This window comes from Tachypleus tridentatus, chromosome 4 (assembly GCF_004210375.1).
Source record: "Tachypleus tridentatus isolate NWPU-2018 chromosome 4, ASM421037v1, whole genome shotgun sequence".
In the NCBI taxonomy this organism is placed as follows: domain Eukaryota; kingdom Metazoa; phylum Arthropoda; class Merostomata; order Xiphosura; family Limulidae; genus Tachypleus; species Tachypleus tridentatus.
In genome coordinates, this window is record NC_134828.1 from 118668337 (window position 1) to 118693459 (window position 25123).

At 34.2% G+C, this 25123-nt stretch overlaps 1 protein-coding gene across 2 annotated transcripts in view; it reads left to right on the plus strand.

The window, feature by feature from the left end:
* Nucleotides 1-299: 299 nt before the first annotated feature.
* Nucleotides 300-25123, plus strand: part of LOC143249951 (uncharacterized) — a 147931-nt gene continuing 123107 nt past the window's right edge. The window contains exon 1 of one of the 2 annotated variants that reach the window (XM_076500584.1): nucleotides 300-487. The gene's annotated coding sequence lies outside the window, so the exon portion shown is untranslated. Of the gene's footprint in view, nucleotides 488-21526; nucleotides 21831-25123 lie in introns of those variants that run through there. The other variant, XM_076500583.1, reaches the window with a different exon arrangement.

Genomic DNA, 25123 nt, shown 5'->3' on the forward strand with positions numbered 1-25123 from the left:
ATTTGGAAAACTTACAAATTATAATAAATATAAATTGTAGTGATGTTTAATATTATGAATTCATAACACGAGTATATAGAAAATGCCAATGCTTTTGATAAAAGCTTGTGGCAAAATTCTTATTACAAGCTAGTTGTAAATAACCAAATGCACACACACATATACGTACAGCAAATAAAAAAACAATGATAAGATAAGCGTGAGATTACTGTTTAGTGTTTATCGTATTTTACAGGAAATGCATTTTTGTTCTTACATTCGGTAGAGCCGTCACTGGAAAGCTAAACTTTATTTAGTATATGCTATGGGGGCGAAATTAAAGCACAGTTAATTAAGAGTTCTACAACATTGAATAGTGAAATGGCTGAAAAGAGGAAGTTATAAATTACAGTTACACAGTTGGGATTCCAGAATATTTTATTTTCCTGTAGTTAGATAATTTTATTCATTCCCAAAAACAGTGTTGGACACAAAAGGATCTGGACAGGTAGGAAGTATGCAATAATCCTGTTATCTGAAATTTAACAACAAAATAATAAAGTTTCATAGATAATTAGACTACTTAACTGCACGAACTATATGGTGTAAGAATATAAATTGAGTTAATAGTGTAACAATATAAATTGAGTTATATACAGTAACAATATAAATTGAGTCATATAGTGTAACAATATAAATTGAGTTATATAGTGTAACAATATAAATTGAGTCATATAGTGTAACAATATAAATTGAGTTATATAGTGCAAAAATATAAATTGAGTTAATAGTGTAACAATATAAATTGAGTTAATAGAGTAACAATATAAATTGAGTCATATAGTGTAACAATATAAATTGAGTTATATAGTGTAACAATATAAATTGAGTCCTATAGTGTAACAATATAACTTGAGTTAATAGTGTAACAATATAAATTGAGTCATATTGTGTAACAATATAAATTGAGTCATATAGTGTAACGATATAAATTGAATCATATTGTGGAACAATATAAATTGAGTTATATAGTGTAACAATATAAATTGAGTCATACAGTGTAACAATCTAAATTGAGTTATATAGTGTAACAGTATAAATTGAGTTATATAGTGTAACAATATAAATTGAGTTATATAGTGTAACAGTATAAATTGAGTTATATAGTGTAATAATATAAATTTTAGATATTTATCCCTACTCCTTTCTAAATCCTTGTTAGTGAAATTGTTAGTTACCAATATTTTTATTTATCAGTCTTGTTTCTGAATTTTTAGTATTAGAACTGCAAACGTAATGTCGAATCGTGATTTATTAGCTAGAAACTGAGCTAACGACTATAACAAAAATTTATCTCTCATTTTATGCGAAAATTATGAATGTTCAAGTCCCATGTTTACAAATAATGGGTTTTCTCATAAATTTGTGGTGACCTAGGTATTAGGGTGCTCGATCACAATTTGAAGGTTAAATAAAGATTCAACTCCACGTCACCTAATATTCTTGCCTTTTCAGCTGTGGTGGCATAAAAAGTGAGAGTCAATCCTACTATTTGTTGGTAAAAACAGTAGCCCAAGAGTTGGCGGTGAGTGTTGTTTAGCTGTCTTTTTCTCGTCTTTCACCACTAAATTAGGGATGGCTGGAGCAGAATATCTTCATGCAGCTTTATGGGACATTCGAACCTTATATCTGCAACAACTTATTAATAACTATCAGAGTACCCGTCGGATGGACGGAAGTTACTTAAATTCATGATTAATGAAATATTATTTTAGTATATGAAGAGTTGCTTCCTTTATTTGTAATTGTAAATCTGTCCATGAAAACTGCAAAACAGAGAATATGAAACCACAAATTTACGTATGTCTCAGGATGACCACATAAACCTTCATGTTAAATTTAGTGACGATCCATCTACAGAGGGCGAAGTAGTAGTAATAAACACAAACACAATACGAAGCTTAAAATTTGTATGTATGTCTTCATACAGACCCAATGAACCTCCACACCAGATTTGTGGAAGGTCCATCTGAACATTTGTATGTACTTCCGTAAGGACCTGATGAACCTTCGTACCAAACTTGATGCATTTCCATCCATACACTGCGAAGTAGCTAGAAAAAACGTTTATAATGAATAATTATTATTATTTACTGGAAAGGCACTGACACAAGGGGCAAATTTTGTTTTTTTAAATTAATTTATACATTAAGAAAATTACCTGATGATTCAGAAATGTACGTAGGTTTGGTCAACAGTAAATACAGAAAGGAAGAACAGTTACTGTAATATTTAGTTCAATACATCTGGCCTGACCTCACATACATTCACATATCCAATAGTTCAAGAACAGAAGCTAGTGAACATGTAATAACAGCTTCGACTACATGATGGATAGCAATATGTAAATACCAACTATTTAATTCATAAGCTCAAGGGGAAGTAAACATTGCATGACATACAGAGTTGTTGGTAAACATTGCATGACATACAGAGTTGTTGGTAAACATTGCATGACATACGGAGTTGTTGGTAAACATTGCATGACATACAAAGTTGTTGGTAGTGTCTGAGCTATTTCTTCTACAACTGATCATGAAGTAACGAAGATTGCAAGGTTATTACGAAGCTTATAAAAAAGGTTATATTTTCATGATTTGTTATTACTAAACAATGGAAATACTGCCGAAGTCAATTTAAACTAGATCATGAAGTGTAGTAGATTAAACTAGATCATGAAGTGTAGTAGATTGTGATAATACTAGCAGTTTTACAGTAAAAAACTTCAGTAGGGCAAATTGGAGTTTCAGATGTCTTTACGGTGTAGGAAGGAATTCAATAATTTCTTGAAACAAGGTGATGGCCAGGTGGTTAAGGCACCAGACTCGTAATCCGAGGCTCGCGGGTTCACACCAAACATGCTCCCTCTTTCAGCCATGGAGACGTTAATATGTGACGGTCAATCCCACTATGCGTTGTTAAAAGAGTAGCCCAAGAGTTGGCGGTGGGTGGTGATGACTAGCTGCCTTCTCTCTAGACGGTTAATTCAGATATCCCTTGTGTAGCTTTGTCCGGAATTCAAAAAAAAACAAACAACGTGATGATGATTGGTCTATGTAAGCTGATAGTGGATCAGTTGTGAAAGTAATTAACTGCTAGACAGAAAAGAAAAAATGACTGAAGTAACTCCCAACACTCCGGCTAGGATATGTTGGTCTTAGTGGAATTCGTGTAGGCTATATAACAGTAAAATAAATAGAAGCGGAGAGAACAGTTGAAGTTGATATTATTAAGATTGTTTGTTCCATCTAGAAACACTTTGTTTCCTACACAATCTTCTGATAGATCAACATCTTTAAAGTAAAAAGATAAAATAAAACTGTTGAGTTTGATAATTAGAATTTTGAATAAAAGATAAGTTCGTTAAAAAATTGTTTATATATTTGTATTTCATCAAAATGTGAAATTATTGGTAGGGTTGAGTTATTTTGCAAGACAACTTATTTAGTTGTCGTTTTTATATTAAAAATCCACATGTAGTTTCATATCTTTTGGTAAAAAAGGCCTCGCTTGGCCTAGTAGTCAGCTTTCCTAGTAGCAGATCATATGTTGCAGAGTTTGAACCATGAGATAGATGCTGGTAAACAAACTAATTTGCAGTTGTGGAGGTGTTATAATCAAGTAGGCGGTAGCACTATATACGGGAAGCTTGGACTGTTCATGAATATGGTATTATAAATACATCTTCAATAGGTCATCACAACTTACAATATTATACAGACTTTTCTTTATTGACAATATCTATATAAGTTCTTGGAATGTCTGTAAATATCATAGTAAAAACTTTGAATTTCTTGTATAATTGTTACTGGTAGTCTCGCTATTCGATAAAGAGCATCCCAGTTGAAAAGGATGCTGCTGACTGGTCGATATTCCTCGGCCTGAACACTGGGGCCTGTGATGTAACTGTTTAGCCACTGTCTTGTTTTGTGGGCACTAAACATTTACACCATAACTTCCTGAAAAGCTTAAAGAAACTATTCAAGAACGGATTTTATACTTAAACTGTAACGCACGAATGTTTACGTTATGTATAGAAATTTGCTGAGCTGAATAGAAGTCAAAGAGCGTCTATTTCCTATCTCGACAAAGCTGTTCTAGAGAGACCTTCCGTAAATATGCAAATAGGGAGGATAACAGAAACATGGAACGTTTAAAGACTTTTCCCTGACATAGAAACACGTTTAAAAATTAAACACTTTGTGAGATCCAGAGAGGAACCCCATTTAAACATTTAAGAACTTGGTTGAAGTAGTTATTTTTACATAGGAGTGTAGTAAGAGCTTCGTAGCTTTTGTTGCTCTAAGTGAAAGCATGGAGATGTTTTTTACATTCTTAGCATTTCGGGTCTTAATGTAAGATACATCCCGTAGGAAGTGTTTCCAAAAGGCATCACTTAATGTAAGATACATCCCGTAGGAAGTGTTTCCAAAATTCATTACTTAATGTAATGTACATTCCGTAGGAAGTGTTACCAAAAACGCATCACTTAATGTAAGATACATCCCGTAGGAAGTGTTTCCAAAAGGCATCACTTAATGTAAGATACATCCCGTAGGTAGTGTTTCCAAAACGCATCACTTAATGTAATGTACATTCCGTAGGAAGTGTTACCAAAAACGCATCACTTAATGTAAGATACATCCCGTAGGAAGTGTTTCCAAAATTCATCACTTAATGTAATGTACATCCCGTAGAAAGTGTTTCCAAAAACGCATCACTTAATGTAAGATACATCCCGTAGGTAGTGTTTCCAAAAGGCATTACTTAATCTAAGATACATCCCGTAGGTAGTGTTTCCAAAACGCATCACTTAATGTAATGTACATTCCGAAGGAAGTGTTACCAAAAACGCATCATTTAATGTTAGATACATCCCGTAGGTAGTGTTTCCAAAAGGCATCACTTAATGTAATGTACATTCCGTAGGAAGTGTTACCAAAAACGTATCACTTAATGTAAGATACATCCCGTAGGAAGTGTTTCCAAAAGGCATCACTTAATGTAAGATACATCCCGTAGGTAGTGTTTCCAAAACGCATCACTTAATGTAATGTACATTCCGTAGGAAGTGTTACCAAAAACGCATCACTTAATGTAAGATACATCCCGTAGGTAGTGTTTCCCAAACGCATCACTCAATGCAATGTACATCCCGTAGAAAGTCTTTCCAAAAACGCATCACTTAATGTAAGATAGATCCCGCAGGTAGTGTTTCCAAAACGCATCACTCAATGCAATGTACATTCCGTAGGAAGTGTTTCCAAAATTCATCACTTAATGTAATGTACATCCCGTAGAAAGTGTTTCCAAAAACGCATCACTTAATGTAAGATACATCCCGTAGGTAGTGTTTCCAAAAACACATCACTTAATGTAAGATACATCCCGTAGGAAGTGTTACCAAAAACGCATCCCTTAATGTAATGCATATCTCGTAGGAAGTGTTTCCAAAAACGCACCCCTTAATGTAATGCATATCTCGTAGGAAGTGTTACCAAAAACGCATCACTTAATGTAAGATACATCCCGTAGGAAGTGTTTCCAAAAACGCATCATTTAATGTTAGATACATCCCGTAGGTAGTGTTTCCAAAACGCATCACTTAATATAATGTACATCCCGTATGAAGTGTTTCCAAAACGCATCTCTTAATGTAAGATTCATCCAGTAGGAAGTGTTTCCAAAAACGCATCACTTAATGTAAGATACATCCCGTAGGAAGTGTTTCTAAAACGCATCACTTAATGTAAGATACATCCCGTAGGTAGTGTTTCTAAAACGCATCACTTAATGTAAGATACATCCCGTAGGTAGTGTTTCCCAAACGCATCACTCAATGCAATGTACATCCCGTAGAAAGTCTTTCCAAAAACGCATCACTTAATGTAAGATAGATCCCGCAGGTAGTGTTTCCAAAACGCATCACTCAATGCAATGTACATTCCGCAGGAAGTGTTTCCAAAATTCATCACTTAATGTAATGTACATTCCGTAGGAAGTGTTTCCAAAATTCATCACTTAATGTAATGTACATCCCGTAGAAAGTGTTTCCAAAAACGCATCACTTAATGTAAGATACATCCCGTAGGAAGTGTTTCCAAAAACGCATCACTTAATGTAATGAGGAAGTGTTTCCAAAAACGCATCACTTAATGTAAGATACATCCCGTAGGTAGTGTTTCCAAAAACACATCACTTAATGTAAGATACATCCCGTAGGAAGTGTTACCAAAAACGCATCCCTTAATGTAATGCATATCTCGTAGGAAGTGTTTCCAAAAACGCACCCCTTAATGTAATGCATATCTCGTAGGAAGTGTTACCAAAAACGCATCACTTAATGTAAGATACATCCCGTAGAAAGTGTTTCCAAAAACGCATCATTTAATGTTAGATACATCCCGTAGGTAGTGTTTCCAAAACGCATCACTTAATATAATGTACATCCCGTATGAAGTGTTTCCAAAACGCATCTCTTAATGTAAGATTCATCCAGTAGGAAGTGTTTCCAAAAACGCATCACTTAATGTAAGATACATCCCGTAGGAAGTGTTTCTAAAACGCATCACTTAATGTAAGATACATCCCGTAGGTAGTGTTTCCAAAACGCATCACTTAATGTAAGATCCCGTAGGAAGTGTTTCCAAAAACGCATCATTTAATGTTAGATACATCCCGTAGGTAGTGTTTCCAAAACGCATCACTTAATATAATGTACATCCCGTATGAAGTGTTTCCAAAACGCATCTCTTAATGTAAGATTCATCCAGTAGGAAGTGTTTCCAAAAACGCATCACTTAATGTAAGATACATCCCGTAGGTAGTGTTTCCAAAACGCATCACTTAATGTAATGTACATCCCGTAGGTAGTGTTTCCCAAACGCATCACTCAATGCAATGTACATCCCGTAGAAAGTCTTTCCAAAAACGCATCACTTAATGTAAGATACATCCCGTAGGTAGTGTTTCCAAAACGCATCACTCAATGCAATGTACATCCCGTAGAAAGTCTTTCCAAAAACGCATCACTTAATGTAAGATAGATCCCGCAGGTAGTGTTTCCAAAACGCATCACTTAATATAATGTACATCCCGTAGAAAGTGTTTCCAAAAACGCATCACTTAATGTAAGATACATCCCGTAGGAAGTGTTACCAAAAACGCATCCCTTAATGTAATGCATATCTCGTAGGAAGTGTTTCCAAAAACGCACCCCTTAATGTAATGCATATCTCGTAGAAAGTGTTACCAAAAACGCATCACTTAATGTAAGATACATCCCGTAGGAAGTGTTTCCAAAAACGCATCATTTAATGTTAGATACATCCCGTAGGTAGTGTTTCCAAAACGCATCACTTAATATAATGTACATCCCGTATGAAGTGTTTCCAAAACGCATGTCTTAATGTAAGATTCATCCAGTAGGAAGTGTTTCCAAAAACGCATCACTTAATGTAAGATACATCCCGTAGGAAGTGTTTCCAAAACGCATCACTTAATGTAATGTACATCCCGTACGAAGTGTTTCCAAAACGCATCACTTAATGTAATGTACATCCCGTAGGAAGTGTTTCCAAAACGCATCTCTTAATGTAAGATACATCCCGTAGGTAGTGTTTCCAAAACGCATCACTTAATGTAAGATACATCCCGTAGGAAGTGTTTCCAAAACGCATCTCTTAATGTAAGATACATCCCGTAGGAAGTGTTTCTAAAACGTATCACTTAATGTAAGATACATCCCGTAGGAAGTGTTTCCAAAACGCATCACTTAATGTAAGATACATCCCGTAGGAAGTGTTTCCAAAACGCATCACTTAATGTAATGTACATCCCGTAGGAAGTGTTTCCAAAACGCATCACTTAATGTAATGTACATCCCGTAGGAAGTGTTTCCAAAACGCATCACTTAATGTAATGTACATCCCGTAGGAAGTGTTTCCAAAACGCATCTCTTAATGTAAGATACATCCCGTAGGAAGTGTTTCCAAAACGCATCACTTAATGTAAGATACATCCCGTAGGAAGTGTTTCCAAAACGCATCTCTTAGTGTAAGATACATCCCGTAGGAAGTGTTTCTAAAACGCATCACTTAATGTAAGATACATCCCGTAGGAAGTGTTTCCAAAACGCATCACTTAATGTAAGATACATCCCGTAGGAAGTGTTTCCAAAACTCATCACTTAATGTAATGTACATCCCGTAGGAAGTGTTACCAAAACGCATCACTTAATGTAATGTACATCTCTTAGAAAGTGTTTCCAAAACGCTTCACTCCACTATTTACTTTTAAAGGTCTGAAGTTTACTAGTTCTCCCCAGCGGTACATCATTTTGTATGCGGACTTACAATGCTGGAATCTTGGTTTCAATACACGTGATGGGCAGAGCACAGGTAGCCCATTGTATAGCTTTACAAACAAACACAATTTTAATGCGTCTCGGTTCTTAACACTTGTTACACCCCTCGAGGTGAACTTTGAAAGACACATCATACGACTAAGAATCTTAGGAGGATGTTTTACATCTTATCTTTTAGGCTGCAGTTTTTTGACTTCTCCTTATTCTTTTTTGAAAGATAGTTTAGAGAAGAAAACTTATTACATTCACACATAGATTGAGTAAACATTTATTATCGTTGGATAAAGTCCATACAATCCCTGTGGTCTATATCCTATGGGAGGCCCGGCATGGCCAAGGGCGTTAAGGCGTGCGACTCGTAATCTGAGGGTCGCGGGTTCGTATCCCCTTCGCGCCAAACATGCTGGGCCTTTCAGCCGTGGGGGCGTTATAATGTACGGTCAATCCCACTATTCGTTATTAAAAGAGTAGCCCAAGAGTTGGCGATGGGTGGTGATGACTAGCTGCCTTCTCTCTAGTCTTACACTCCTAAAGTAGTGACGGCTAGCACAAATAGCCCTCGAGTAGCTTTGTGCGAAATTAAAAAACATACAAACAAACAAACAAACTATATTCTATGGGAGGCATAGAATTCGAGTTCATTAGTGCACAACATTAGAAGAACCTTTCACTTACACTTGTAGACTGGTTCCCCACAACCTTTCTCTTGATATACAGTTTAGCTTTCATGAACATGTAGATAGGAGACACGCTGATGTTAAAACTTGAGGCCATTTTCCATGACATGAAGTTGCAGGAGCTCTCGGGTACCATTTTTGAGGAAATTCTTCTTTGATGAGTGTAAAATGATCCGTTCTTAGACACAGGCGAACATAAGTTCTCATCTTCTTTGGATGGGAATAACCTTAACAGTGTGAAGAGTTGTTTGTTTGTTGAATTTCGGGCAAAGGTCTATGTGCACTGGCCACTTCTAATTTAGCAATGTAACACTAGAGGGAAGGCAACTACTCATCACCACCCACCACCAACTTATGAGCTACTCCTTTACCAATGAATAATGGAAGTGGCCATCACATTATAATGCCCCAGTGGCTGAAAAAGCGAGCATGTTTGGTGTAATGGGGATTCGAACTCGCGATCCTCGGATGGCGAGTCGACCTGGGCATGCTGAGCAACAGTGTCATGAAGAAAAGGGATCTTGGTGTAATAACTGATCAGTGAGCTTGCTGTTGCTAGTGGCAGGCAAATAGGTTTCTAGGTTGTATATACATAAATACTGAACACAAGTGTAAATAATTTTATTGTATAGGTTACTTGTTAGGCCATATTTGTAATGTTGCGTTCAGTCCTGGGCTTCGTGCCTGAGGAAACACATGGAATTATTGGAAAAGGTTCAGAGAAGGGTTACTAGAATGGTGCCTTGAATAGAGGGGTTGTTATATAAGGACTTATCAAGACCCTTAAAATTGCTTTCTGTTAAAAAAGAAGAGATAGAAAGGATTTGATTGAAGTGTTTAATATTTTAAAAGGAATTGGTGATGTTGATGAGTCAATATTTTTCATTTTTAAAAGAAAACTGTAGAACTAGAGGACACAAGTATATATATTGACAAGGTAGAAGTTGACTTCACCTGAGACAATTTTGTATTTTAAATATGGTGTTTGGCCTGTGGAATAGGTTACTTCCGGATGTCGTGGAAACTGTAAGTGTGAGTCAGTTTAAAACAAAGTTAGATAGATAAATGAATGATGAAAATTGGCGTTAATTTTTTTTTTTAAATTTGCTTATTTAATAGTTTTAGTTTGGCTTGGAGGATTTGCCAACCCAGATGGACCAACAACTCCCTTGTCTCTAAACGTTGCGTTATTATCCGTGATGACGAGAAAACCCACTTGTAGAGAAATATATATATGTAAAAACGGCTGATATGGGTAGAGAAAGCTCTATGTAGAGTTGCGAACAACGTTTCGACCTGACGATGACCGAAAAAGGTCGAAACGTTGTTCGCTCCTCAACATAGAGCTTTCTCTACCCATACAAGCCGTTTTTACATATATAGTTATGTTATTATGTTATGCGATACTTACGTCTTTCTCGTTCGCTGAAAATTAGCCCTGCATCTTGTTGCCTATATCTGCCTTTTTAACTCTCCTAGTAACTACAGAGAGGAAGAAACATGAGATTTGGTTACAGGAATATTGTGACAGAAAAGCATTACGCTAAACATGATATACTTTGTGTCAGAAAAGAAAGCGAACTTACTATTGGGCCGCAGATGTAGCACAATAGTATATAATGTGACACATGGTTTCTGTACAGTTACAGAATCGGCAGACATTTGTTTTGGTCACTTTTAATTTATATAATTTCCCTCCACGAGAACAATTTCATGGGTTATTTTGCATGCTTCTCGAATTGATCATATCACATACTTTATTCAAGTCTATAGCGGGCTAATTTGTTTGTATATTTAGGTTGCTTTATTTTTGTATTAGGTTTTATATTTCTTTTGTTTCCATATCATTTAAGTTATTATTTCTTAGTATTGGTAATAGATTTTTAAGCGGAATTTCATCTACTTTAGTGTTATTATATTAGTCAGCCTTACTTTATCGTTGAATAAACTGTTATGCACTCCTAGTAATATTATTAAACAGAATTTTCTTGAGTGTTCTAATTCCAAAGCTGTGAGTTCCTTATGTAATTCAGTCGTGCCCGGGATTCGTTTTTCTGGGGGTAGGTTTACTACTCTCGTCATTAGTACTGGTTTGTTTGCTTGAGCTTAACTGGTGTGTTTGACTAACATAAGTTAATTCTGCAAGAACTTTGTCTTTAATTACTCGGATTTTTGCTAAAACAGAGACATTTCTTGCCACTGTTCTATCGTTTCATTTGCTTTTTAAGTTAAAATTCTCCAATTATATTTTGCTGTGTTTTTATTGCTATGGTAAATTCATATTCTTTGTACTGGTTCTTGGGTCCAGTTGCGAACAAACAAGTTGTCTAGTGTCATACTATTGTTTAGAAAGAAGACGTATGACTTGTTCCAGTTAACTTTGACGCCTGTAGTGTTGCTGTATTTGCTTATTATTCCAAGACTGTGTTTGGTTGATTGTACCATGTTTAGGGTTAAAATTACGTCATTTGAGTCTGCGTGATAAAAGTAGGGTTATTTGACTTTAACCTATACTATGTTAGATAATAGGAAGGTCAGAAGACTTTAGCGTAAACTATGTTAGATAATACGAAGGTCAGAAGACTTTAGCCTATACTATGTTAGATGATAGGAAGGTCAGAAGACTTTAACCTATACTATGTTAGACAAACAGAAGGTCGGAGGACTTTAGCTTATACTATGTTAGATAATACGAAGGTCAGAAGACTTTAGCCTATACTATGTTAGATGATAGGAAGGTCAGAAGACTTTAGCGTATACTATGATAGATGTTAGCAAGGTCAGAAGACTTTAGCTTATACTGTGTTATATAAAAGGGAGGTCAGAAGACTTTAGCTTATACTGTGTTATATAAAAGGGAGGTCAGAAGACTTTAGCCTATACTATGTTAGATGATAGGAAGGTCAGGAGTCTTTAGCCTATACTGTGTTAGATAATAGGAAGGTCAGAAGACTTTAACCTATACTATGTTAGATAAAAGTTAGGTCAGAAGACTTTAACCTATACTACGTTAGATGATAGGAAGGTCAGAAGACTTTAACCTATACTATGATAGATGATAGGAAGGTCAGAAGACTTTAACCTTCTCTATATTAGATATAAGGAATGTCAGAAGACTTTAGGGAAGGTAGCTAAATAGCACCACCTATCACCGACTCTTGGGTTACTCTTTTACCAATAAATAGGGGGATTGGCTATAGATTATAACGTCCCCATGGTTGAAAGGGCGATTATGTTTGTTAGGACGGGGATTTGAGCTTGCGACCCTTATATTGCGAGTCGAGCGCAATACCCATATGGCTATGAAGGGATTATAACATTAAATTGGAATTTTGTACCCATTATGGATACAGCACAGATAGCCCATAGAATAACTTTTTTCTCAAGAATAAAACGCAATTAAAATAATAAATTATATATACATATATACTTTGATTCGAACTTCAATATATTGAAATATATATTTCAATAAAAATGTTAATTGTAAACACAGTGTTAATTTTCAGTCAGATCTGTTCGAATCTGATATTTAGAATATATTTGAGATTTATTTATGTTTTATCTAAAGACCGAAATACTGTAACTAATTTAAAGACTGTGTCGGTCACATTAGTCAATTAATATCTAAAGACTAAATTATTTTGCTCCTGAAACTTCATAACATTTAAATTATCTGTAAAAACTTCAAATACCTAATCTTAGGAAGGTGGACCACGTAGAAATGTTGTGAAATATTAACATTTATTTTTCTTTTACCTTTCTCATACGAGTTTTTTGGTGTGAAAGTCGTACATTTACGGACTTCAACGCTAAAATTCGTGATTCGACTCCTTGTGGTTAACAGAGCATAAATAAAACATTGTGTAGCTTTTCTCCGATAAACCAAAAACTACACAAGAAATAAAACTAAACTGTAAAACATAGAATTTTTGTATCGTTATTATTACGGATTTTCTATTATATATCTATTTTAATATCGATGGTTGTTTAACTTAAAACAATCTTTAGAAATATACGTAATTTATACTATAAAATATGTATTGCGAAATTCCCGCCTATTCACTAAAATTGTAGAAGATTCTCGAGCGTAAGAATGAATAATATATATTTGCACATAAACAACGATATATAATTTATATTGTTGCGCAGACTGAAATTTCTGGAATCTCTTCTCACTCCAATAAATGTAACCAACACCACACGTTGGTTTGCTATAGCTGTAGACAATACACATTGAAGGTGTAACTATGATCAATGTAACCAACACTACGCGTTGGTTTGCGAAAGCTATATACAATACACCTTGGAAGCGTGTTTGTGTTTTTATTTATAGCAAAGCCACATCGGGCTATACTGCTCAGCCCACCGAGGGGAATCGAACCCCTGATTTTAGCGTTGTAAATCCGGAGACATACCACTGTACTAGCGGGGGGCCCTTGGAAGCTATAACTTATTAATTGGTAAGTTTGGATATTTGAACGTTTGTAAATTCCGAACATTAAAACCGTTTAACTTCAGTAAATCCACATTGGACATCAGAGTCTTTATAAAGAATGTTACAACTTCAGAAGTTAAAAACTTGGGTGGGATCATTGACCAAAAAAGAAGTATGTATGTGTGTTTTCTTGTAGCAAAGCCGCATCAGGCCATCTGTTGTGTCCACCAAGGGGAATCAAATCCCTGATTTTAGCGTTGTTAATTCGTAGACTTACCGTTGTCCCAACGGAGGATCGAGAAAGAAGACTCAATATTGTAAATTTTGTTTTTGGTTGTTTTCTGAATTTCGCGTAAAGCTAGCCGTCCCTAATTTAGCAGTATAAGACTAGAGGGAGGCAGCTAGTTATCACCACCCACTGCCAACTCTTAGGCTACTCTTTTACCAACGAATAGTTAGATTGATCGTCACATTATAACGCCCCTGCGGCTGAAAGGGCGAGCATTTTGGTGTGACGGGGATTCCAACCCGGGACCCTCAGATTATGAGTCGAGTGCCCTAACCATCTGGTCATGTCGGGTCGGTATAAATTATGTACATGGATCATTATTTGCAATAATTGTAATCGTAAATTGTTTTATTCTTTGTATATTAAAATAAATTTATATTAGTAAAGAAACTGCGTGTACCAGTCTTGTTCACATATATCATAACTTGGATACATTTCGGAATTATTTAACTTCTAAATATAAATTTTCATTTAACTCATTTTAGGTTATTTGAAATTTTAATACGCAACATAATAAATTAGGAGCTTGTCTTTAAATCAGAGAGAAAATTCGACCTAAATCTAAATTAAAATCATAATTAAATTTACATTCATCAGTGTTAAAAAGATTTGAATATATTTGATTTTCTTGATTTTTTGAATCACCGTCCTTCGAAGAACAAGAGATATAACAAAAGAAAATTGCTCGAAACTGCCAAAGTTTTGGAACTAGAAGTTACGAAATCAATGAGAAAAATGAAATAAAGTAGCATATCATTGAAATAGCAGTCAATGATAACTTGTTTTCTGAGAAAGTATTAGGGGGAATATTCCAATGTCCATACTGGCCAGTCAGGAGATAGAGTGATAAAGATAAGTTGGAGATCCAGCTAAAACTTACACAAATCGAGGCTTGAACAAGATCGTATCAAAGTTAAGAAAGAAATTAAACTGAAATAAATGGAAATTAGACTGAATTCCAATTGGCCATGGCAAGTGATAACTTTGAAATTAAACGATACGTTAAAGTACCACCGTTCAATGAAGATACAACTTTGAAATTAAACGATATGTTAAAGAACCACCGTTCAATGAAGATACAACTTTGAAATTAAACGATACATTAAAGAACCACTGTTTAATGAAGATACAACTTTGAACTTAAACAATACGTTAAAGAACCACCGTTCAATGAAGTTGATAAATATTTCCATTATTTTGAGAAGGTTAAACCATGGAAATTGTTCATTATTAGTACAAGGTATTTTAACTGGTAAAGCATAAGAAGCTTATGCTGCGCTCACTCTGGAAGGTTATACAAATATTTACATACCATATAACATAACATAATGTTTAGAGATCTGTTGTTCCTTTCCAGCTATCCAATCCTCTATGCCAAACTAAAACTATTAAATAAGTAAATAAATTTAAAAAAATCGAAACCAGCTCTTATTATTCATTTATATATCAAGCTTTCTTTTAAACTCACTCAAAGTTGCTGCCTCCACAACATCCGAAGCCAATCCATTTCATAGGCCAAACACACTATTTGAAGAATAAAATTGTCTTAGCTGAAGATAACTTCAATCTTGCCGAAATGTATATTTTTGTTCTCTAGTTTTATTATATAGAATTCTCAAGCTTAAGTACGAAAAATATTGATGCATAAACATTACCAATTTACTTTACAATTTTAAACACTTCAAGAAGATCTCCTCTAACTCTTCTTTTTTGAAGAAATAAACAATTTTAAGGATCTTTATCACTCCTCGTGTGACAACCCTTCTATCCCAGGTGCCATTCTAATAACCATTTACAAAAATGCAATGTCTTTCTTAACGTAAGGAGCCCAAGATTGAACACGATATTCCACATGTGGCCTAACCAGTGACCTACAGAATTAAAGTATAATCTCTTTAGACTTGTATTCAATATTTTTGTTGATACATTCTAAAAAATCCTATTTTCCCTTCAAGTAGAAACAATACACTCCTTGGATGTATATTCTTTTCTGAAGCATTAGCATCTTCTTTACAGCCAGAAATAACAAAGATCTTGATATGATAAACAAATTTTTAAAAAATTATTGATCATTCCTTCATCTTTATCATTATTGTAAGCAATGGTCCTAAGATTGAACCTTGAGGTACCCCACTTATAACACTAATCCAGTTTAATTGAACTCAATTTGTAACAAACCCTCTGCTTTCTTCTGTCAAGCCACTCTTTTATCCGACCAGTTATCTTATCCCCCACACCTAGAGTGAAGTTTGTTTACAAGCCTTTCATGCGGATTTTTGTCAAATATTTCTGAAAATCCAGATACACCAAATCTACACTCTTACCCTCATCCACATTTGCAGTAACATTTTTAAAGAATAAAATTGTAGGGCAAGATTTTTCTTTAGTTAAAGTATTGTTGACTATCTAACAATAAAATTCTAAACTTTATTAAACGACTTTGCAAAGGCACCATTTTGTAAAACTCCTCTAAACCCTTTTTAACAATTCAATGTCTTTCCTAAGGCAAGAAGCCCAAGACTGAACGCAATACTGCAAATATAGCCTAACCAGTAACCTATACAATGAAGTTATAACCTCTTTAGCCTTTTATTCAATATTTCAATAGCTACAATCTAAAATCTTATTTACCATATCGCTAGCAACAGCACACTATTTGGATTGCTTTAGAGACTGATTAACCTAACCATCACACCAATATATCTTTTCTTCATAACTTATAATTCAAATTATGATAACCTTGGAGTATCTTGCATGTATTATAATGAACATCCTCTGCCATTTATTTTCAAAACTCAATAACTTATCTAAATCCTTTTGTGAATCAGCAGCATCCTCTTCAGAGGCAGCGACACCCAATACTTTTGTCACTAGTAAATCAAAAATTTATCGACCATTCTTTCTTAAGACTGAACCCTGAGATACCCCGCTTGAAACATTAATCCAGTTTGACTGAACTCCATTTATAACAACTCTTTGGTTTCTTCCATCCAGTTACTCTTCTATCTAATTAGTTAACTAAGTCAATTCCCCACACCTACTGAAATAACTTTCTTTACAAGTCTTTCATGTGGAAGTAACATTTTCAAATCATATCATAAGATTTATAAGGCAAATTTATGACAAGGTTAAGGCATACAAGTTAGTACTGGAGCCTTATCATCAAATATTTTACAAGCAAAATAATTTAATTTATACAGAATTTGACCACGAAGAAAGAGGTTTATTTTGATCAATGGTGCAATTCTGTGCATAATAGCAACAGTTTCACCAAACTAAAACTATTATATGGAATTAAGGAGTTTTAACTTAATTAGATGAAAAAAATGTTTAAATACTACAAGAAGCAACTGCCGTTCCAATGATTGTACTTTATAGGATGAAACCATTTTTCACAAAAACGAAATTCCTACCATTCTACTGTAAAATGAAAAATTTCTTGTAACTGCGAAGTTGAAAAGAGTAAGTTCCATCCAGGTGACATGGTCTTTGTATTATTATTTGGTTTGTTTTGGATTTCGTGCAAAGCTACACAAGGGCTATCTGCGCTAGCCGTCCCTAATTTTGCAATGAAAGACAAGAGGGAAGGCAGCTTGTCATCACCACCTACCGCCAACTCTTGGGCTACTCTTTTACTAACGAATAGTGGGATTTACTGTAACATTATAACGCCCTCACGGCTGAAAGGACAAGCATGTTTGGTGCGACGGGGATTCGAGCCCGCGACCCTCGGATTACGAGACGAGTGTCTTATCCATCTGGCCATGCCGGGCCCAGTATTATTATTACCCATTATGGGACATCCACTCAAAGCTATGTATCATGTTCCTTGCGAAGCTGTTCAGAAAGTTAATGATGCGGACTATACAGTATAAATATCTAATCGTCTGATTTTGTTTAATTTGTTTAGAATTAAACACAAAGCTACACAATGAGCTATCTACTCTGCCCACCACGGGTATTGAAACCCGGTTTTTAACGGTGTTAGTACGCAGACATACTGCTGGTCCCTGGGGGGCATCTAATCGTTCAAAGCCTACCCTGTTGTTTCATTTTAATATATTAAAGTTTTATCACAACCGAGATGCGTTAAAAAATAAACTGTGTATACAAACCTTGTTGGCAAATATCATACCTTGTATACGTATCAACATTTAGTTAACTTCTATATTTAAATTATCATTTAAATCAGTTTCTGACTATTTGAAATCGTAATACGTTGCATTAGATACACAGTTTCGAAGAAAACTAAACAAGTTATTCAAAATTAATCTGAAATTAGAAAAAAAACGTCTTTTTTATATTCATCATGGTTTGATTTGAATTTCTCACAAAGCTGCGCGAGGCCTATCTTCTACAGCCGTCCCTAATTTAGCAGTGACATACTATAGGGAAGGTAACTAAATAGCTTTATCTATCGCCAGCCATTGGAATACTCTTTACCAACGATTAGTAAGATTGACCATATGTTATAATGCTCTCAAGGCTAAAAGGAACAAGCATGTTGACAAGCGAGTCGAGCGCCCAAACTACTCGACCATGCTAAGTCAAATATTGGAATTTAATATAAAACGTTTCTAAAAAGCATTTAGTATCCTTGTACCTTTCAGTTTTTATTAAATATATTTATTTTTAATTTTGTTGCTAATGGTAATTTAAGGTTTATTTGGATTGTAAAGGTTTTTAGTCCATTTATTAAACTGTTTGAACCTGAACTTCAATGTAACGTTTTGTTAAATAGTTAACACTATTCTTTTTCACATTTAATGTTATGTAAATGTTTTATTGTTTTTCAAAAGTTACAATATTTCAGTAAAAAAACCTTAAACATATACTATCTTTCTTCTCTATATAATAATTAAAAAAAAACATTTTTATTCCAGCCGTTTTTTTCTTACAGCAGCTTCATTAAGGCTCATAATACGAGAACTTATATTACATCCTTGATGAAGTCATTCTTTGAATTAAAGAGCATTTTATTTTTATATTCGGCCCGGCATGGCCAAGCGTGTTAAGGCGTGAGACTCGTAATCTGAGGGGTGCGGGTTCGCATCCGCGTCGCCCCAAACATGCTCGCCCTCCCAGCCGTGGGGGCGTTATAATGTGACGGTCAATCCCACTATTCGTTGGTAAAAGAGTAGCCCAAGAGTTGGCTGTGGGTAGTGATGACTAGCTGCCTTCCCTCTAGTCTTCCACTGCTAAATTAGGGATGACTAGCACAGATAGCCCTCGAGTAGCTTTGTGCGAAATTTCAAAAACAAAACAATTTATTTTTATATAGTTTACTAACTATATTACCAAACTATCTAAATCCCTCAAGTATGCGCTACAAGTTCAAAAGAACATCAACATGTTTTCATAATTATTATTGTCATACTTATTTCTATCTTTTATAAACTTCTTGAAAGGGGTGGTTTTGTTTCTTCCTTGTGGCACAGCAATATGTCAATGGGCTTACAACATAAGAAAAAAGGTCCACCATTCGAAAGTGCTCAGGTTATAGGGTTTTTATTCGTTTCTATCAAGACTTCTTGAACCTACGTGTTTTTCTGACACCATGAAATTACAACGGGTTTTGATAGCCGTGGTGCGCAGAGCACTGATAACTCATTGTGTAACTTTGTGTTCACCCTCAATCAAACAAAATTCTTTATTGTCATGTTTTTTTTCTGTTACAGTTAAATTGTTTTGCATAAATACATTATTGCTGCTAGTTATTGTTATCACTTTGTTACCACAAACTCATTTAAAAATATTAAAGGTTACAAACATATTTAACCTCTACCAATAATGTCACATTTTAATGAAATATGAATAATATTAACAATTTTTTAATGAACTAGATTTTATTCAAAATTATTATAAAACTTAAGAGTTTTATGTGTGAAAAAAGTTGAAAGTCAGCAAAACCTGCAAAGAAACTAAATAGATTAAAATGGTGTAATGTTTGGTCATTCTTCAGGGCAAAATTGCTCCAATTCTAAAATTTGAAGATTGCAGCCAATCAACAATCTCCAACGAACCTAATTTTGCTCTAAATGTTATATTGGATTCAAGTCAAAACTTTGACTAGGCCACTCCAGAACATTCACTTTCTTCTTTTGAAACCACTCCAATGTGCATTTGGCCTTGTGCTTCAGGTCTTTGTCCTGCTGAAATGTCATTTGATTTAGTTTCAGATGTTTGGCTGGCTCAAGCAGGTTTTCCTTTAGTATTCGCCTATACTTTACACCACCCATCTTCTCAATCTAAGTTTCCCTGTCCATGCCAATGAGAATCACCCTTTTAACATGATGATGCCGTTACTATACTTTACAGTTGGGATGATGTTGGCTGAGCTATGTGCTGTGTTGGGCTTGCGTGAAACGTAATACTCTAAATTTAGACAAAATGCTTAATCTTTGTCTCGTCTAGTTACTAAACTATCTGTCACACATCTGCAGTGTCATTTAAATGGTTTGTTGCAAACTTCATACGACATTTAAAATTATTCTTTTTAAGTAGTGGCTTCTTTCTTGCTACTCACCCATACCAAACCTAATTTGTATAGTGGCCTGAATATAGTTGATGTATAAACACTTCCTTCCGTTGAAGACATGAAACTTTACAAATCTTTCACATAACTGTTGGCTTGCAAGTAGCATCCCTAACCAGACCATGCTTGACCGGCTGCTTAGTTTGAAAGGGTGGCCTTATGTGGGTAGTATAAGTACGCCCCGCCTTTTAATGATTTACTTCATTGTATTCAAAGGGATTTGAAATGTTCTTTTAACCTTCTTCAGTTCTGTTCTTCCCTACCATTGTATCTCTGGCTTCAACTCCCGTTAGTACAGCTTTATGTCTCCGGATTTACAACGCTAAAATCAGGGATTCAATTCTCCTCGGTGGGCTCAGCAGATAGCCCGGTGTGGCTTTGCTGTAAGAAAATACAAACCTAACACAATCTCTGACTTATTCAGAAAGCTTCTTGCTCCTCATGGTTGGTTTATCGTAGCTCCAATTGAGTTATGGTTTAAACAAATACATTTAATCTGAATTCGAGCTAACCCACTTGATTACACACAGAAAAAACCGTTACACCAATTTCTAATGCACTAAGATAATTTATTTTGTAGCTGAATTGATTTACGGTTATCGTAGCAAAAATGCTGAATACACATACAATAGAGAATACTTCAATTTTCTATGAAAATATAACTTACTTCCATAGTATCAGCATTTTCTTAGTTTTCTCAGTTGGAGCAAATTTTGTAGATTATAAACATAAAGTCCCATTTGAATGTGTGTGTTTTCTTATAGCAAAGCCACATCGGGCTATCTGCTGAGTCTACAGAAGGGAATCGAACTCCTGGTTTTAGCGGTATAAATTCTTAAACTTACCGCTGTACCAGCGGGACCCATTTGAAAGTTTTGTGTTTGCAAGCTCAGACGGCAAAAAAATATGGAAATTTATCAGGGGATGAATATTTTTGCAAGGCATTGGTATATAGGAGTTTTATTGGTTACAAACTATTGTACCTGTAGGCTTGTAGCAACAGATCTTAATGACTGCTATGGAACTGTTTTAAGTGTGTTTAATCCGGTTATTTCTAGTATGAAAAAAAAAATATAAATACCTGCTTGTACATTATTGGTTGATAATCTTAAATATATTATATTACAGTCATTAATATACAAGTATTTGTGAAACACGAAAGATGTCGCTAAAGATGATTAAAGTCACGTGATATTATACAACAATCTATGCAAAATGCACAGTAGCATATATGTAATATTTATTTTCGAAAGTTTGTAAGTTATGACAGTTATTTGATATAATTGCGATTGACGCTGAACTGTAAATGGCGGATACTTAATAGAGTTTAAAAATTGACAAAGGGGATTATATATTGCTCGGACTTGAAAATCTCTTAAGTTGGAAGTTTTACTGATATTTTGTCAATCTGAAAGAAAGAAACAGAAGCAGGTTTTTTAGAGGAGGAGTGACTACTAGTGAGAAAAATGTAGTTGAAGACGAAAGGCTGGGTAAGTTGTCTTTAGCAATTTGGGCTCGGCAGCAACGAAATTTAAGTGAGGTCAGGAAGTTGTCTGTAATTTAATATAAATTAATAGCGAATTTGTTATAATTTCAGGGGTTTCATAACATGTTAATATAAATAGTATGTTCTTTGGTAGGTTGTACTTTTTTTTTGTAATTCTCGTGCAGTTAATTAACTGCATACAATATGTCTATCTGTCACATTTATAATAAATTAATATGCTGTTTTTTTCGTGACAAAATTACTGTTATTGTTAATAGTAACATATTATGTATAGTACTTCTAGTATTATTATTATAATATAATACACATAACATTAATATCACTAATCTTGCAGTTAGTTGTAATTCTTAAGCCTAAGTAAATTGGTGCAATGTTATTGTAAGTACATTGTAGTCTGAAGTTAATACTTAACTTTTTAAGAGTTGTAGTCTATGTTTGACCTAAGGTAGGATAAAGTAATGTATTAGTGGTCTAGATAAAAGTAAATATAAATATTAAGTTTTTAAATTTATTTTAAACTTTTAAATGTGTACTACTAATATTATAATTAAATATTAAAAATCTCTTGTCTTTTATTTTCATAAGTTTGTCATTATCAAAGTTCAAGATGACCCATGGAGTTAATTTAAATGAATGTAACATTTTAATGGTACAGTGGCGATTTACATTGCTTGCATTAAAAAATAAGCCTGTAGTATAGAGCACAAAATAATCCAACCTTTTCAATAGTTTTTGTACATATAATATGATAAATTATTTCATTGTTTTGAATTCCTAATCTGCACAATGGGCCTTCTGTGCTATGTCTACCATAGGTATCAAAATCTAATTTTTAGTGTTATAAACCCTAAGACCACTGTACCAGTGGAAGGTCACAATAAATTATGAATTAGCTTGCAAATTTTTATTTTAAGTGGAAGCTCTTTTATTAGATACATTTGAGTTTTTAATTGAGCATGTGTAACTCAAAGTGTGCTATTTAGAAATAGAAATAGCATTTTTGATAAACTGGTGGGCTACTTTTGTCAAGACTTGTTTCATGGTATTACTGAAAACTGTTATATCGTTAAGCCAAGTAATAAATTATGTATGTACCAATAGATGGTGCATTCATCATAGTTGTTGTCATTTGATGGATAAAATGAGCTGATCTTAGTCTAATGATGTTTACTAAACCACCAGTAAAAGTAATTGTTTGTATTATAAGACTTGAACTTGATTGCTGTTGATCAGTTGACTTTAATGTTGAAGTATCTGTTATAAAGTTAACTGTATTAAGATAAATATTTGTGAACAGATTTTATCACCGTCATTTCTCTTAACAGCCTCAAACACTTCAGTCATACCCTCATGCTTGTCTTGTGAAAATAAAAAAGATCAAACAAATTTAGATCTAAACCTGTTATTGTACAACAACCTTTCCATCCCAAGCATCACCCTCAGTTTCTGTCCTGACAACTACTTCTATACAAAAAGTTAATAAATGTGAAATAGCATTGTTTTTCATAGATTCTCCTCCCAGTTGGTGAAGAAAAACACCTAAAATGGCATGTGAAACCTCTGGCTGGATTAACATTTTCCTCTCTGTTTGCATGAAATTAAAATCTTACATAGTTTTATAGGTGAAATGTTTTTCTCATTAGTTTCATCAGTTTCCTTCAGTGGTCTGTAACAATAAATTATAACTAAAAGTATTCTTTCCTTTTATTCACTAATAGAAACCTCAAAAGATAAATTCTACTCAAGTTTAGTGAACTAAAGTTAATGAAACTCATAGTTTACATATATTTCTTCTTTTCTAGACATTAAATAACCTTTAACCTTGTATTTCAGAAAAATATCTATCACAAGTATTGTCTACATTTAACCAAAGTATGTTATTCCTATTACATTGAGATCTTTTCTGTCTAGTGCTTTAACTCTTCTGTTTCATTATTATAATTTTACAGTTCTAGTAACAGTCTAGCCTATCCCAAGTGTTTAATTATTATATTCTACCATTATAGTAAAAATTTGGGGGGGTATAATATACACAAGTTCATCTGCACATTTGCGCATGTTAAATATTTGCACTTTTGATACAGCAGGCCCGGCATGGCCAAGCGCGTAAGGCGTGCGCCTCGTAATCCGAGGGTCGCGGGTTCGCACCCACGTCACGCTAAACATGCTCGCCCTCCCAGCTGTGGGGGCATATAATGTGACTGTCAATCCCACTATTCGTTGGTAAAAGAGTAGCCCAAGAGTTGGCGCTGGGTGGTGATGACTAGCTGCCTTCTCTAGTCTTACACTGCAAAATTAGGGACGGCTAGCACAGATAGCCCTCGAGTAGCTTTGTGCGAAATTCCAAAAAACAACAAACAAACAATTTGATACAGCATGTTTATCTTCACAAAATTTGGTAGACTTTTAGTAAATATTATAGGTATTTTGTATATAAAAATCAATTTTTTTAATGAAATATTTAGTAAAGATTTGTTTGTGAAAATAGTCTGTTTCATTACTAGTCTGAGAGTAAAGTTATTTCATTTTATGATTAAAAAACTGTTATTCACTCCCAAAACCTCAGATATTATTTGTGTAAACTCTTAAAACTTCCTAAGTACATTTCAAACATTTGCTTTCAACAAAATTTTATATTTGGTTGTATTCTATCCTCTAACTATGTGGGTCTGTTGCTTAACCAACCTCATAATCATAAGAAAAAAATTAGGAAATAAATATAAGTTGTTCTATTCATGCTAGAATGAATACATATTATAACACAAAAATACAAATGTTTAGTCTAAGTTGCTTAAGTCTCATAATGCTATAAACACGCACACACACACACACACACTTTTTATTACATTGACCTTTCACTCATGTCTATCTGACATTACATAACTTGAATTGATATGGTACATAATAACGTAAAACTGACCTTTAGTCTTCCCTATCTTGGCTGTGTTTCAGTGGACTAGTATTTTGTAATATATAGTTACATTTCAATTATTATACATTATATATGTGTATGTAGATTATTAATATTTAGAAATAAATTGTTAAACTTTTTTTTTATAATACAGAACAATAAATCATGAAGTAAAGCAAAGAATTATCTCTCCTTTAGCTACAACCTTTGAACTCAGTTGCTGCTGCATGTAGGTTGCTAAGCCTTTTTTTTTTAGGTTTTGTATATACAGTTCAATAACCAAACAGTCATAAAGAACTACACTGATACTTTAGAATTTCGTTATAATTTATTAGGCTTAGTAACTAAGATGTATTTAGGTTTTA